Source organism: Mastigoproctus giganteus, chromosome 1 (genome assembly GCF_048544385.1).
Source record: "Mastigoproctus giganteus isolate SK-2022 chromosome 1, ASM4854438v1, whole genome shotgun sequence".
NCBI lineage: Eukaryota > Metazoa > Arthropoda > Arachnida > Uropygi > Thelyphonidae > Mastigoproctus > Mastigoproctus giganteus.
The window spans coordinates 150745355-150757795 of NC_143575.1; the positions used below are offsets into that span (position 1 = coordinate 150745355).

At 38.0% G+C, this 12441-nt stretch overlaps 1 protein-coding gene across 2 annotated transcripts in view; it reads right to left on the minus strand.

Annotated features, from left to right (window-relative positions):
- Positions 1-12441, minus strand: part of LOC150091195 (integrin alpha-9-like) — a 688379-nt gene that overhangs the window by 47550 nt on the left and 628388 nt on the right. The window lies entirely within an intron of this gene.

The window sequence follows — 12441 nt, forward strand, 5'->3', positions numbered from 1 at the left end:
TAATCAGAGTCCTCTATGATTTCTACTTGCTCACCGACCTTCAACATAATTTCTCCAAAAAGTTTGAGATGTAGGCTCTTTGAGGGTGTACTGCAGATCTCATCATCAGTATCATTCCTTTCTTCCCTTTGTTCTGGGGAGATAACATGCAAGCTCCTTTGACATTTTCTTGCATATTTTGAAAATCTTCATAGTCACAGAAAAACTGTGGGAAAAGTTTCCCTAATCCTTAATAATTGATGAAGGATTAGGGAAAACATATTATCTTTCCAGTTGTATCAATACTTCTCAATGCCACTAGGATGTTTTACTCCATTCCAAAACTGCATGACAGTTGTTTCATTCCCATCAGTAACAACAACATTCTGAGCCATGATTCTCAAATAATATTGCTTAGAGGCAAAAATGACTCTTGATCCACAGACTATTCATTTTCACCCCTACTTTCAGGAGCAGCCTCACTTTGTTTTCTCTTTTCACACAATCTGAACCACTTCAACAAATTAATGTTCCACTAAAATTATGAAAACTCAAAAGTAAGAAGAGTAGCAATGTACTTGAAGCTGTGTGCACTGAAAGCAAATCCAAAACTTTGTTTTAGTTTCACTTCTGCATTAAAGAAACAGTTTGTAATCTTATTAATACACAATTTTTTTGTTCATACACTGGGTGTTTGCAGAATTACCCTTATTCCAACACAGTTTCAAATCCAGTAGAAATAGACATTGAGTGAGAGAGAGAGAGAGAGAGAGAGAGAGAGAGAGAGAGAGAGAGAGAGAGAGAGAGAGAGAGAAGCATCTAACAAACCATGACAGAATGGGGAGATAAGGACTATATCTCAAAGCTGATAAGGCCTGTAATGTTATTAGAGAGAGAGAGAGAGATACTGTACATCATGCATTTTGATAATTATAATTTATAATGTGGCTAAAAGCCAACTACAGATACATACATTTCTGCTGTGTTATATATTGAATATGTCAGGAATCTTCAAAAATACATGGGAAGATGACAGAAGCCATAATAGATAATTCTGGCATCAAACCATCAGCAAAAATTTGCAAGAAATCCAAGTATTTGGCTTGATGGGCAGTGTAGAGAAATTAGCATTAGCATTAGTAGAGGCATTTGATGCAAGAAAGCAAGCTTATGCAGCATCAGCCAAAAAAAAAAAAAAAAAAAAACCCACTTCCACTTCACCCCTCTGTTCGTTCAAAATACCTGTCCGGCTGAGCCTTAAACTTATTTAGGCTATCAACCTCCACCACAAGGGATGGCAGTCTGTTCCACCAACCAACCACCCGCTGGCTAAAGGCAAATTTCCGCACGTCTATCCTACATCTGTCTTTCCTCAATTTGAATTTATGCCCTCTCAGGTGATTTTTCTGAGCTAGAGGAAGAATCCCATCAGCATTGAGCATGCTTAAACCATTCAAGGCTTTATACACCTCTATCAGATCACCTCGCTGGTGCCTAGTCTCCAGACACTGTAATTTGCAAAACTTAAGCCTTTCTTCGTAAGAGCACCCCTTTGTTCCATTCACTAATCTTGTTGCCCTTCTCTGTACTCGTTCCAGCAGCTCTACATCCTTCTTGAAATGAGGCCTCCAGACCTGTATACAGTACTCTAGGTGTGGCCTGACCATTGCCTTATACAATGGAATAATCACCTCCTTATCCCTGCTGGAAAAATTCCTGTATATCATTGACAATACTCCATGAGCTACTCTTGCAGCCCGTCTGCACTGCTCAGAGAACTTCATATCTGCCTGCACAACCACCCCCAAGTCCCTTTCATTCTCTACCACTGTCAGTGTAGTACCACAGAGTTGATACGTTGCTCTGGGGTTGCTGTTTCCCATGTGTAGTACTTTACATTTGTCAATGTTAAACTTCATTTGCCACCTCTCAGCCCATCTGCTCAACCTTTCCAGATCCTGTTGCAGCAGCATAGTGTCAGTAGTGTCCTTGACAACCCTGCCAACCTTTGTATCATCTGCAAACTTGGACATTAAGCTTGATATACCCTCATCAATATCATTTATAAATACAGAAAACAATAATGGACCCAACACTGAGCCCTGAGGGACTCCACTAATAACGTTAGTCCACGATGAGCAGTGTCCATTGATTACCACTCTCTGTCTTCTCCCCCTCAACCACCCCTTTATCCATAGCAGCAATTTGCCTCCAATGTCACACTGCTCCAATTTGTGTAGCAGTCTTCCATGTGCAACAGTATCAAAAGCCTTTCTAAGATCCAAGTATATAATATCAAAGTTATTCCCTGCATCCAGTTCTTTTGTGACTGCATCATAGTATCCAATCAAGTTGGTCAGGCAAGACTTCCCCTTAACAAAACCATGCTGTGTCTGAGCTATAACTGAAGTCTTGTCTAAATGATCCTGCAGTGCTTCTTTAACCAGTGCCTCCATTAATTTTCCTGGAACAGAAGTTAAGCTCACAGGTCTATAATTACTTGTGTCAGCCTTTGATCCTCCTTTGTGAATTGGGGTCACATTTGCACATTTCCAGTCTATGGGTACCTCCCCTCAAATAGTTAAACAGGGTGGTGTGTAAGATTTTCTCCAGATGTTAAATAGAAAAGTTGCACAATGGAACACGGGCACATCAGGGATGGAAGTATTGCCTTGGTGACTGGGAAAAAATGTCTACTGTGATCTGAACAATTGTAGCTTTTGGAGTCAAATATAAAAGGGCCATTGGGGAGGGGGGATTATCTTATATCAAACTAACACAATTACTGAGAGCCTACACCATTCGAAGACAACTTGCAGTGATGCTAACACAAAATTATTGAAGTGGGGCAGTACCAACACCATCTAGTAAACCATAAGGAAGACCACACAAGTTCACTCCATGTGACCTGAGAGTGTTACATTATCCTATCAAATAATCTTAACAGACATCTCTGAAAAGAGAGAGAGAGAGAAAAAGGGGGGGGGGGGCAATTACAGGAGTTGAGGTTTGTACAAATACTAATACAAGTGCTCCACAGCCTCAGTATTTTGACCGGAGAGTAGCAACACATAAGCTAAACTACAATTGGCTGTCTTCTTGGGAGGCTTAATGGTGCAAGGGATAGTATGTCTAAAATTGCACCTCCAACTTTTAAATGGTGATCAGTATCAGCTTTTAGATAATGAACACTTCATTTAAATTGGCATTATCTCCAGTAACGTGGCTTAGTGATTCTGTTAGGTTAGCAAGTGATTTGGGGAAGAGATTCTAACAGTGCGATAGTGAACACATTCGAAAAGGATATGTTTTAAAGTAAGTGGAGAATTCTTGTTCTTGGCAGTACAACTTATCTGTGCCTATTCTGTCAGAAGCTAGATTTCCATAATTGTGGTTCCTGCTTTATTTGTAATATTTTATTATAAGTTTGGGCACTCCACAGTTGAGTCCACTTTCATTACACAGTTGTATGATCAGTTTACAATCAGTGTAAGGAATCGGAATGGGATCAATATCTATGGGGTTTCTTGCTGCTTGATCTGAATGTTTGTTTCCCGATATTCCAATGTGCCTTGGATCCAGCAAAATGTAATGGAGTGGTTATTGCCATTGAGCTGAAATACTGATTTACCTTAATGCTGGATGTGAATTTTTAATGTGAATTTTTAAAATTCACATCCACTACTGAAGCACTATCACTGCATTCAGAAAGAGTCTTTATAAATTATGGTCTGTCGGCTGAAGACATTAGTTATTAGGGTTAAGCCATTTTAGTAGCATAAAGTTCCACTGTAAAAACCTTGCATTAATTAGTGAAACTGAAACAGTAGATTAAAGTACTACTACAGCTCCCATAGCAGTGTCAGTTTTTGAGCCATCAGTATAGATATGCAGAGCTTGTGCAATGGCTGAGGCATGGGCTGCATGTAGCTTTTGAAAAGTTTGTTTGTCCAGTGAGGATGTTTCACCCAATGAGGTAACTATCACATGGGTGTGTGCTTATTTTCTGTGGAGGTTGCACTGGTTCTGTGTCTTGACATATAATGGCCAGTTGCATATGCCATTGCTGCATTATTCCATATAGGCAGATTCCTGCAGTTTTATTCTCATGACATTTATTTCTGCAAAGGTTTATACCCATGGAGGATAGGCATGTCCAGTTGGAATGACAAGGAGACTATGGATTTTGACTGCATAATTAAGCAGTAACATCTTTCTGTGAAGGTAAAGTGGAGGTTTATTGGCACCTGTAAACTTTGAACTGGTGAAGTTCAAAGTTTACAGGTTCAAAGTTCAAAGTAGATTCACCGTTCGTAACTTTCCCGCCTTTGTGATACGATAGTTATATACTGTACTAGATAGCATTAGTTGAACTTTTTTAGCAGTTAAATTGTACTTTTAAATAAATACATATAACGACTTATATTACAAATGTAATATAATTAATTATATTTAACATAATTAATTATAATTAATAAATTAATAGAATCATGACTCAGACCACAGCAGCAAAGCAAAAGGCTCATGCTAATGGAAGTGCTGTGGCTCAGAGCAGAACTGAGGGGGGCAGTTGTCCTCTGACTCACAGCCTTATAAAATGCACTGTTTGCTTGATGTTTGCAGAGCAATCGGGTACGGGACATGATACTGCCATGGGGGATGTCTTTGTGTGTGCGCGATGCAAGGAGTGTATTGATATCAGGCAACAACTCAGCGTTCTTGTGGGCCTATATGAGAGCTTGAAGGACAGGGTGGATGCCCTCGAAGAAACTAAATTGAGGGGCCCATCAAGCTCTCAGCTGCCCACATCAATGCCAGAGCTTGCACTTGGGCATCACGTGACACAGAAACAACCCCCAAGGCAGAATGCGCTGGTCCCGAAGGAACTAGTAGTTGTTGGTGACTCTATTGTCAGGGAAACGGGGAACATGCTTTGTAAAAAGGATAGGTGGAACAGGACCAGGGTATGTCTGCCAGGGGCAAAGATTGATGACGTTGTAGAGCGAATATCATCTTTTAAGGGCACAAAAGGTGATATAGTTGTACACGTTGGCACTAATAATATTAAGAGTAGGAGACCGGCAGAATTACTTAACAAGTACAGGTCACTGTTGAACAAAAGCCAAGAATTAGGGTTGAATTTGAAAGTGTCTGCAATTCTGCCCAGACACGATAGGAGGGAGTATATGATGAGAGCCTTGTCGATCAATTCGGCCCTGGGAAGATTGTGCAAGGCTCAAGGGGTAGAATTTTTTTCAGCCTGGACTGTACTTGTTAACAGGAGAGACTGCTTCTACAGGGATGGGATACACTTAAATAGAAAGGGTGCAAGAATATTTGCTGATGCTATCGAGGCAGTGTTAGGTGGTTCGGAAAACTGCTAGCTTGGGGGGAGACAAAGACCAATAGATTGACAGTAGCCACTGGCAGAGGTGAAAGAGATTCTTGCACTGTTTCTATTAGAATGTTTCTAACAGTGCAGACGGGCTGCAAGAGTAGCTCATGGAGTATTGTCAATAATATACAGGAATTTTTCCAGCAGGGATAAGGAAGTGATTATTCCCTTGTATAAGGCAATGGTCAGGCCACACCTAGAGTACTGTATACAGGTCTGGAGGCCTCATTTCAAGAAAGATGTAGAGCTGCTGGAACGAGTACAGAGAAGGGCAACAAGATTAGTGAATGGAACAAAGGGGTGCTCTTACGAAGAAAGGCTTAAGTTTTGCAAATTACAGTGTCTGGAGACTAGGCATCAGCGAGGTGATCTGATAGAGGTGTATAAAGCCTTGAATGGTTTGAGCATGCTCAATACTGATGGAATTCTTCCTCTAGCTCAGAAGAATCACCTGAGAGGGCATAAATTCAAACTGAGGAAAGACAGATGTAGGATAGACGTGTGGAAATTTGCCTTTAGCCAGCGGGTGGTTGTTTGGTGGAACAGACTTCCATCCCTTGTAGTGGAGGTTGATAGCCTAAATAAGTTTAAGGCTCAGCTGGACAGGTATTTTGAATGAATAGAGGGGTGAAGTGGAAGTGGGTTTTTTTTTTTTTGGCTGATGCTGCATAAGCTTGCTTTCTTGCATCAAATGCCTTTACTAATGCTAAAGTTACAAATGCACCAAGAGCAATTCTGAGAGCACTGTTGTACTAGGGTGAGACATTCTAATACAGTCTTTTGTGCAGAGTTATAAATTGGTGCTCCATAGTCTAATTGAGACCTGATCACATGTCGATACAGATGGAGAAGCATATGGCTATCTGTCCCCACGTCACAGACAAGAAAACTTAAGTATATTCAGCTTTTTCATACAGATAATGTACAGTTCCAATATACGTTTCTGAAATGTGAATTTAGTATTAAGTATTAGACACTATTGTTAAGTGGTATTGGCTAAGTTCCCAGCAGTAATTGAGGTTCTAGATGTAGCTGATGCTTTTTGCAGAAAGAATAGTTGTAGTTTTTGAAGCTGATATATAGTAAGTTTATTGGCTTCAAAAATGTAAAATCCATCAGAATACTTTGTTTGTTACAAGTTCTAACTGTTGCTCAGAGTGCATATTCTGTGAATGACAAGATAGAGATTGATATCAAAATTAGCCAGGAAATTTCTGTACTATGTTATTTATTTTGAGCATAAAGGCCGTAGCACTGAGTAGCGATCCCTCAGTACACCTTCTATCTGGACAAAAGTTTGCAAAACAGCATTACAATGATGCACTTGGTTCGCTTAAGGTTCTATTTTTAAAAAGCTCAGTATGATAATTGGTGGCTGACCTAGAAGCCCTATAGCATATAAATTTTGGAGGATGTCATAGTGCCAGGCAGTATATCAAAGGCTTTTTCAGTATCTTGGCATACCATAATACGATGTTCTTTCTTAATAAAAGTGCTCCATATGTTGGACTCAGCTTTTACTATAAGGTCTAAAGTGGATTAATTTTTCTGGAAGCCATATTGATTTTCCCTGATGATTGCATGGGATTCCAGATACCATACTAGTCTATTGTGAACCACTTTTTCTAATGTCTTGCCTAAGCAGCTGGAAAGAGATATCAGTCTATAGTTTTGCTGATCTGTCTGATCTTTTCTAGGTTAGGGGAAGGTAAGACTGTTGAACGACATAATGAGCTGGGATAGTAGCTTTCAGAGAAGACCCAATTCATAAACAGCAACAAAGAGTTTAAGGATTCATTATCTAGATGTTGTAACATGAGGTAGCAAATCCCATCAAGACCTGGTACACCAATATTGATTTGTTTAAGATTTCTCCTAGAGCATTGGGAAGGCCTGATTATATGAAAGGAGTAGTCTTTTGCTGAAATTTAATTTCCATTTTCTGCCTGACTATTTGCTATTTCCACTGGAGATAATAAATCTTGCCCATTCTGCTGTCCATATTCATTATTATAGTAGAGACCAACTGAATCCAGGAGTCTTCTTTAGTCTTTTTCCTTACAAACTGTGCCTTAACTTAAAGTTTTTTTTAAATTTATCAGGTTCTCAGTTGTTGTGTGCTTATGGAACAGGTTCTATGCCCTGTTTTTCTCTTTTTCAGCAAGTCGACATGCATCATTCCACCACTGATTAGCATGTTTATGAGGACCACAACAGACTTTGGGTATAGTATTAATTGCAGCAGTTAGAATTTGCACTGTGTGCAGCAGTATCAATAGGTTAGTATTTAATCATTTGGTCATATAGTTCTTGATTTTTGGAAATACTTGTGGCAGTATGTTAGTTTCTTGTAAACATATGCTTACCTGACTATACTGTTGTATTAGATCATAGATATCATCGATGTTGCTACATAGGCTTCTAGAGTTCCACTGCATGATGTGATGCATTATTTGTTTTTAGCAGTTAGGTTTGATTCAGCCTGCTTTTTTAGGTGCAGTCTATTTTTGTCTCTTTAATTTTATTCTTTCTTTTTTCGAGAAGATAGGATGCCCTGTGTCCATGTCATCTTCTGTATTCAGATCTAAGATTGGCTCATCCAGGTTGATGTTTTCATCTCTGTCCATATTTGTTAAATTTGGTCAACTTTTCTGCATTAGGACTGCTGTTTTAGTTTTTATAGTTACTGAGGAAGACTGTGATGCAGTTGGCGGTACTGCAATTGGCGTGTTGTTGGCATGACTTAATGCATGCTGTTCCATAGTAGATTGCTGGGCGGTTGAGAGTATTTCTTGGGCCCAATCTGCAACAGATATAGTTGGGGGAACTGACATGTCAGTTTGAGTGGCTAGTATTTCTTGGCTGCTGCAGCATAGGTATATTTCGGTGTAGTAAGCATAATTTGCTTCTTTGCCTTCAAGTAAGTTACATTTCACTCTACTTTGTATTTTTGGATCTTTTTTTCTGTTTTCCACAGTTCACAGGACCTTAAATATGTGGGGTGTTAGCCTTGACAGTTCGGACAATGTGGTGTTTCAGCATCACATTCTGTTTGTGTGTGGGATTTTGAACCACAGTTTGGGCATTCTGCATCCCCTTGACAGATGGGATGAGAGTGCCCAAACTTTTGACACTTATAACACCTTTGACACTTATTATATTAGGATAATGTTCCACGTGGGAACAAGCTGACCATCTTTTCTGATCCGCTTAGCTTATGTGACTTTTTGTTCTTTTAACTCTTGGACCAGTTCATCTTCTGTGACATTGTTCAAGTCCCACTCAGCAATTACCCCTTTGGAGGTATTTAGTGTTGCATGTGGGGTAACTTGCATGGGAATGCCACCAAAGTTTGAGAGATTCAGCAGAGTCTATGATTGCTTATGACTTGCGCTTTCTATTAGAAAATCTCCGAATTTTAGTCTTTTCACCATTTTAGGTGACCTGCTGAGCTTTCAAAGCATTTCTATATCAGAAATGGGAAGAAGAGAAAAAAAGACGGGAATTCCTGTTGCTCTTTATCAATCCTCAGTCTTTTCAACTGTGATGTGTCATAGTCAGTGTCATTTACTTTTAAACTGACGCATTGAGGCTCAATTGGAGGAAAATTATCAGAGTCCATGTTTGCTCCTTTTAGCCTTGGAGAGGGACTTTCTTCTTCCTTTCGTGGCCCCGCCACGTGGAGGCAGAAGCAGTGCCACCAGTGACCAAGTGGTTGTAGAAGTTAGTAAAGTTTTTTGTAAATAATATATACACTGAATAAAGAAAGGTAGTTTTCCTTTCTGTGTTCTTGCTTTAACACCTGAAGCACAGAACCGCTTGAGACAAACAAAAGAGAAAAAGGCACTAGAAAGGAATTAAACTTGGTAACTTAGAAAGAGCACTCTATATAAATCTCAGAGAAATCGCTTGGCACTCAGGGCCAAGCAAATTCTGGAAAAATGTCAGGCTACAAACCAAGGTGTAGGTATGCTGTTCATAAACTTAGAGAAAGTGTATTATAATGGACCAAGAATCTTCTGTGGAAGGCTATGGAAAAAATGTCAATAAGCCAAGAATTAATTGATATAATTAGAAGAATTTTCAAGAACGATACATGCTTTATCAAAATGGGTTCAAAATTATCAAGAAAATTTAACAGCTCCAAAGGACTACTTCAAGGATGCTGTTGTCACCTACTTTGTTTAAGCTATACCTGGAAGTTGTTCTAAGACCATTGTCACAGAAGTGCAGTTCAATGGGTATCCTCCCCCCAGCCAAAATAAGTACCTTTATGATGATCATGGACAGAAAGTTATTAGAAGAATATAAAACATGAGGACTGACAGCAAATTTTAATAAGAATACATGAATCGAAGAGAAAATGAATCGAAATCGTTCTAAATGGAATATAGGTGAAAACTGTACAGCAATTTAAATACTTGGGTGAATTATTTAGGCTGATGGGTCAACTGCACGGGAAATTGAGAGAAGACTGGGTGAAGATAGAAAAGGCCATAGGAATGCTCAATTCTGCATTTTGGAATAAAAATATATTAAAAAAACTAAACATCATATATATTATGCAATATTACAAAGTGTTTTATTATATGGATGTGAGACTTTGGCCTTAAATGAAAGACAAAAAAATAAACTACTGGCTCTTGAGATGGATTTTTGTTAGATTGGCAAGAAAGTTTAGGACTGAAAAGTTAGAAATGATGTGATAAGGAATACAATGAACAGCCAAAAAACCATCATTGATAAAACAGAGGAGAAAAGATTGGAGTGGTTTTGGACATGTGACGAGAACAGAGGACAACAGATTGCCCAGAGGAGCCATGGAATGGATGCCAGCCATGGAGAAGGAAAAAGAGAGGAAGACAAAAAAGGGTGTAGATAGAGGGGTGTTTGTTTGTTTGTTATTTGGTTTATAGGAGCATTAGCAACTAAGGCCATATTGCTCCATACAGGGGTGTGAGAGCAGCTATGAATAGAAGAGGACTGGTGGACGGAGATTGGGAAGATAGAAGAAAATGGAAAAAAAGAATAAAGGAATGACATTTCAATGTTAGGTTGAGGGAGAACCATTGTAATAACAGAATAAATTCTAAGAATAATATGATACAATAAATATAGTACAACAATGCATGCAGTACAATACATATGTATAGCTGCCAACTTTTGACATTCAAAAAGCTGATGATTAGGTATTTGTAGGCAGGAGGAGAACAGATGATTTGTGAAAAAAATTGGAGTTCTCAAAAAACTTGAAACTGGATTTTTTAGAAAAAGCAGGTTTTTTTTTTAAAGTCCACACTGCACTAGAAATTAAATTTTTCTGACAAAATACACATTTCATATTCAAATACAGTTATAGAAGTGTTTACCAATATAGTCTGCTTTTAAATATTGACTACCTAATATTTTTCTTTTTATCGACTTCTGTTCAGACCATCTTAGACATCAACCAATTATCATTCCTTCAAGAAACAATGTTGAAATGTTTCACCTCTTCAAAAATGTTGATTCAAAGTTTTGTTTATAAAAATGGCACTGCTGTTCAGACTTAGGCAAAAACAGCATTTCCAAACTGCACCAGAAAAAAAAGATCTGAGTTTATCCTCCCTTCCCGATCTGGTTAAATATTCTATGACACTCAACACTTTCAATGAGGAATTATTAAAAAATGTGAAGAATGACTTTAGATAATTTCTTATACTTCAGGCTCCCTCTATGCACTTCTTATGTACCAATGTATATTAATTCTGATAGACCAATGTATATTAATTCTTTCTTCTAGTAGCATCTCTCATTGAAATTAACTGAACCAATCAGAAAAATATCTATTTCTTTACATTCAATGATACTGAAAAGCATAGGAATTTTTTATATATATTTTATTTATTTATTAATTTTTTTGTGAAATTGATTTGCTTTAAATTTGGTTAAAAACACCTGTGTTATGGGACAGTGAATTGGTTCTACAAATATGATTATATTAACTTAATATTTCTGATATCCCAGTTGGCAACTTGCTATAATTATATATGAATTCTGTTTAGGGCTAGCAGATATTTGATTGCCTTAAGGAAAGACATTTGGTCTCAGAAATTCATTAACATTAGTTGAGGCATACGACGCAAGAAAGCAAGCTTATGCAGCATCAGCCAAAAAAAAAACATCTCCCATTTCACGCATCCATTCACTCCAAATGTCTGTCCAGCTCAGCCTTAAATTTATTTAAGCTATCAACTTCCACAACAAGAGATGGAAGTCTGTTCCAGCAATCAACTACCTGCTGGATAAAGGAAAATTTCCACACATCTATTCTACAACTGTCTTTCCTCAATTTGAATCTATGCCCCCTAAATGTTCTAAATCTGAGCAAGTGGAAGAATCCCATCAGCATTGGACCTGCTCAATCCATTCAAGGCCTTATACACCTCATTCAGATCACCTCGCATGTGCCTAGTCTCCAGGCACTGCAATTTGCAGAACTTAAGCCTTTCTTGGTAATAGGACCCCTTCATTCCCCTCACCAATTTTGTTGCCCTTCTCTCTACATACTCAAGCAACTCTACATCCTTCCTAAAATGAGGCATGTAGAAAGTCAGGTGGTAACCAAACCAAGTTGCAATTTACCAATTTTATTCATAAAGCTTCTGCAATCAGTATATTCATTTGCATACAAATCACTTCAAAACAGTGCATTGTGTAAACTTCAATCACTCCTCACTTTTTTTCTTTAATTGTATGTATAAAACAGATGGTAAAGTTTTACCACATGAACCTGCTTTAATGTACAACATTTATTGTCTCTGTGCTTGTCTAGTTGTAACTAATTGATAAATAAGGCATGTCTTTACTAATCCATTAACAGGGCAGGGCAGAGTTTTGACTTATACTTCTAGATTATAAGCAAGGAAAGTTCATCATAGTCTAAAAATACAACCTATTTTATACTCATATTTCTAAATTATTAGAAATATGAAGTATAAAATGAACAATTTATTTTTTAAAATAAATCTTTAATTATATTAGTTTTCAATAAAATTCTGCTAAAATAAGCTTTTTTTTCATCAATC